Below are 5,101 nucleotides of genomic sequence, written 5' to 3'. Positions count from 1 at the left end.
AAAAAAAAAAAAAACAGGCATGCTCATAATTTATGTTTCAGAAATCATCTTCTCTCCCCCTCTCAAGAATCATTTCTAAATGTCAGCAGGATGGCAGAATACAAGGCTCAGGACTCTCTCTACCCACAGACATACCAAATAAACAGTTACACTTGGATCAATGCCCTCCGAGAAAGATCCAGCAACTACTTGAGGGACTCCTGCACACTAGACAACTTAGAAAATACATCAAAACGGGCAAGAAAAGCTGAGATAGTCTCATCATTAACCCTACCCCTAACACAGTACCATACAATGTGGAAGGAACCCCCATTTCCCAGCTTTGCCCCAAGGAGTGAAGGGTCCTGAGGTACTAGCCCCTGACTTGACTAACCCAGGAAGCTGATGGGGAATGAACGAATAAAACTCAAGTATTCACTACCTGCCCAGGACCACAGAGAACAAAACGGCAGTTTCAAACAAGTGTGCAAGCACTTCCCACACCTCTTTCTCAGGTCAGTGCAGACTTAGCAGGCAATAAAGCCCAACTTTCAGCTCCTCTCTGAAAAGGTAGACGTAAACTTACAACTTTTCCAGATGCTGTTTGAGCATCTGGCTTCTAACTACCTTTCATCTGGGAGCTGAGAGGGCAGGCAATCACTAGTCCTCTGGGCACTTGAATGGGCATGTGCTCACTTCCTTGGCTTCTCTTTTCCAGCTTCCTTCAGCAATAAAAACAAGCCTCCAGTTTCTGCCTGGAAATAGTTGGACCATACATCTATACCACCCACTCAACTTTTCTGGCTGCTCTCTGAGGGACTGGCCTCTAATCTGCCTGTCTTTGTAAACTGATAGGGCCCAGCATTTGCTATGCTGGTGGGGAGACAGAGAACAAAGCAATGTTTTGAAAGTACATGCAATCTAAATGAGCATGCAGGCATTTGTCACAGCTCCCTTTCTCAGCTCAGTGCAGAGCCAGCCAGCCATAAACTCCCACTTTTAGCTTCTCCCTCAGGAGAGAAAAAAACTGGGCCACACATCTAGCACCACAACTTTTCCAGGTGATACAAAGAAATAGGAAATATTTAGAAATACCAAACAGAAATCATAGAACTAAAAAATACAATTAACTGCACTGAACATTTTAGTAGAAGGGTTCAATAGCATACTATATCAAGCACAAGAAAGGATCAGTGAACTCAAATACATACAGGTCGTTGAAATCATCCTGTTATAGGCGCAAAAAGAAAAAGAATAAAAAATGAGGATAACTTCAGGAACTTATGGGACACGATCAAGCCAAACAATATATTTATTATGAGACTGTTAGAAGAAAATGAAGAAAAGGAGAAAAAGTTTATTCAAATGAATGGTGGCTGAAAACCTCCCAAAACGGGGTACAGAAATAAACATCCATATCCAGGAAGGACCCAGACAAAATACCAAATAAGATGACACCAAAGAGCCCCACACCAAGACACATTATAATCAAATTTTCAAAAGTTAAAAACAAAGAATTCTGAAAGCAGCAAGAAGAAAACTGACTTATCATGTACAAGCAAACCCCAATAAGACAATGAGTGTTTTTTTTATTCCCAGTAGAAACTTTGCAGACCAAAAGAAAGTAGAAAAATATATTCAAAGTACTGAAGGAAGAAAACTGTGAACCAAGAATACTGTATGTGGAAAACCTGTCCTTCAAAAATGAGGAGATAAAGACTTTTGCAGACAAACAAAGCTGAGGAAGTTTACCACCACTAGACTTACCTTATAAGAAATACTAAACAAAGTTCTTCAAGTTGAAATGAAAGGACCCTAAACAGCAAAAGAAGAGCATAGGAAAGTGTGAAACTCATTGGCAAAGATAAATATATAGATAATATTACTATAATGATGGTGGGTAAATTGCTTTTAATTCTAGTATAAAAGTTGAAAAACAAGTATTAAAAATAACTATAACTAAATTATGTTAATGGGTACACAAGATAAATGGATGTAAATTGTGATATCAATAGCATTTTGGGGGGTCAGAAGAGGTAAAAGTATACACTTCGTGCATGCAGGCGAAGCTGTTGTCTGCTTAGGCTGTTAAAACTAAAAGATATCACATGTAACCTCCATGTTAACCATAAAAAACTATAGACATTACACAAAGGAAAAGGAAGAATTAAAACTTATAAATACAAAAAAGCAATAAAACACAAAGACAATAAGAGAAAAAACAAATCAAATAATTACAAGACAAACCAAAAGAGTTCACAAAATGGCAATAGTAAATCCTTCCCTATCAGTTATTACTTTAAACATAATTGGATTAAACTTCCCAATCAAAAGATGTAGAGTGACTGAATGGATGAAAAGCAAGTTCAAATTATATGTTCTCTACAAGAAATTCACTTTAAATTAAAAACCAAAATGAAAGTAGAGAAATAAAAGATATTCCATGCAAATGATAATCAAAATAATGCAGGAGTGACTATATGTTTATCAGACAATTAGATTTAAAGTTGAAACTGTCCCTAGAGACAAACAGCATCATTATATAATGATAAAAAGGTAAATTCAACAGGAAAATATAGCAATTGTAAATATCTATGCACCCAAAATCAGAACACCCAACTATAAAAAGAAATACTAATAGATCTAAAAGGAGAAAGTGATAGCAATACAATGACAGAATATTTCAATTACCCCGTTTTCAACAAAGGACAGAATATCCAGGAAAAACAATTAACGAAGAAGCAGCAGAATGACACTACAAACCAAATGGGCCTGACAGACACCTGTTGATCTTTCACTCAACAGAAAAATATACATTCTTCTCAAGTGTATATAAAACATTCTTCAGGATAGATCACATGTTATGTCACAAAACAAGTGTTACCCAATTTAAGAAGATTGAAATCACATTATATTGATCAGGGTTCTCCACATAAATGGAACCAATAGGAGGGAGGGAGTGAGGGAGAGAGAGGAATGGAACCAATAGGAGGGGGAGAGAGAGAGAGAGAGAGAGAGAGAGAGAAACAGATAAATAGGAAACTTATGGAAATGGAGTCATGTGATTATGAAGGCTGAAAAGTCCCACAGTATGCCATCTGCCAGGTGCAGAACAAGGAAAGCCAATGATGCAATTCAGCCTGACTCAGAAAGCCTGAGACCCAGAGGAGCCAATGTTGTAAATCCCAGTCCAAGACTGAAAGCCTAAGTACTCCAGGAGTGGGAGTTTGGGGGTGCTGTTCTAAGTCCAGGAATCCTAAGGTCTGAGAACCAGAAGCTATAATATACAAAAGGAGAAAATAGATGTCCTGCCTCAAGAAGAAAGAGAGAAATTTGCCCTTCCTTCATCTTTTTATTCTACTTGGACTCGCAATGGATTGATGGATGCCCACCTTCATTTGTGAGGGCCAATACTCTTTACTCTGTCTACTAATTCAAATGCTAATTTCTTCTAGAAACATTATCATAGCACACCCAGTTACAATGTTTTACCAGTTGTCTAGATATTCCTTAGCCCAGTCAAGTTGACACGTAAAATTAACCAACACAAGTTTACCTTTTATTAACTTGGCACCTAAATCCACTCCTTAACCCACACCTAATTTTCAAATAAATACAATAACAAGGTCATAATACCACCTGACATGATACAGTTATCCTGCATACAACAGAAAAAGCACAGACCCCTTTCCCAGAAGAAAAGATAAAGTATTTGAGTGATATTTACTCTTTTTATTATATCCCATAACGTAAATACTATGTAATTAGCAATGCTTAAATACTGATATAAGGTCAATACATCTTATACATTATATAGAGAACAAGAGAAGAAAGAAAACAAAATATATCATATACACACATACACATACACACAAAATAAACAAACAAAAAAAAACAAAGTATTCAGCCAACACCATAACTCCCTTCTTGGTCTGTTGACTCAAAGGCATGAGGAGCCCAAGTGGCCAGGTAGCAGTCTTAACTTCCAGTTTAATGTGATATTGTGATAACGATTATCACAACGATTACTGTGATATTGCCTGATGGAAGCACTCCTTCTTCTGGAGCTAAGACCTCTTGGCCAGCAGAACATAAAATTGCGGGAACAGGAAGAAAAATCTTTGCTAGTAGGTCACTGTGGTAATGATGAGTGGTGCCACTCTTATTTCCATTCATTGGTTCCTGATTCATGAATCCCAGCTATGAGAGAAAGATATTGTACACTGACTTAGATAATATACACCCTTCTGGAGAACTCTGCCCCAGTCCTGCAAAGTATTGTCACCTAGCTGGCAGTATCACTATTTCTTCAAATGGATATTCCACTGTCCTATCAATCCAGCTGCTTCAGGATAGAGAGGAACATGATAAGAACAGTGAATTCCATGAATCTAGGCCTTTTGCCTTGCCTCTGTCTGTGAAGTGAGTTTCTTGGTCAAAGTAATACATTGTGGAATACCATGATGATAGATAAGGCATTCTATAAATAAACAGATGGGAATTTTGGCAGAGCATTGCATGTAGGGAAGACAAATCTGTATTGAGAGTATCTATTCCAGTAAGGACAAAATGCTGCCCCTTCCTTGAAAGAAGTGAACTAATGTAATCAACTTGTGACCAGGTCACTGGCTAATCAGCCTGGGGAATAGTGCCATGTTGGGCCTCAGTGTTGGTCTCTGCTTCTGGCAGATTGGGCACTCAGTGATGGCTGTAGACAGGTTGGCCTCGGTAAATAGAAGTTTATATTGCTTATCTCATACATAATTTTTATCCCTGCCACCATGGCCACTTTGTTTATGAGAATGAGTGACAGGGAAAGAGGATGACTGGTAGCCGGAGATCAGGTCACTATATCCACTTGATTATTAAAATACTCCTCTGCTGAATTTACCCCTGATAAGCATTTATGTAGAACACAAACATCTTGACCATTCAGAATGTTTATTGACCATTCAGAGTGGCTTCATGACCATTCAGAATGATCCATCTGTATACCTCTTTTTAAATTTCTTTGTCATCAATTTTCTAATAATGTTACTTAGTCCTTGACCATCAAACAAAACCATTGAGTACAGCCCCTAAATTGCAGATATCCACTTTTGGATGGTACTTGCAGAAACAT

Source organism: Mandrillus leucophaeus, unplaced genomic scaffold, assembly GCF_000951045.1.
Source record: "Mandrillus leucophaeus isolate KB7577 unplaced genomic scaffold, Mleu.le_1.0 Scaffold221, whole genome shotgun sequence".
In the NCBI taxonomy this organism is placed as follows: domain Eukaryota; kingdom Metazoa; phylum Chordata; class Mammalia; order Primates; family Cercopithecidae; genus Mandrillus; species Mandrillus leucophaeus.
Note: the sequence above shows the minus strand (reverse complement) of the source record.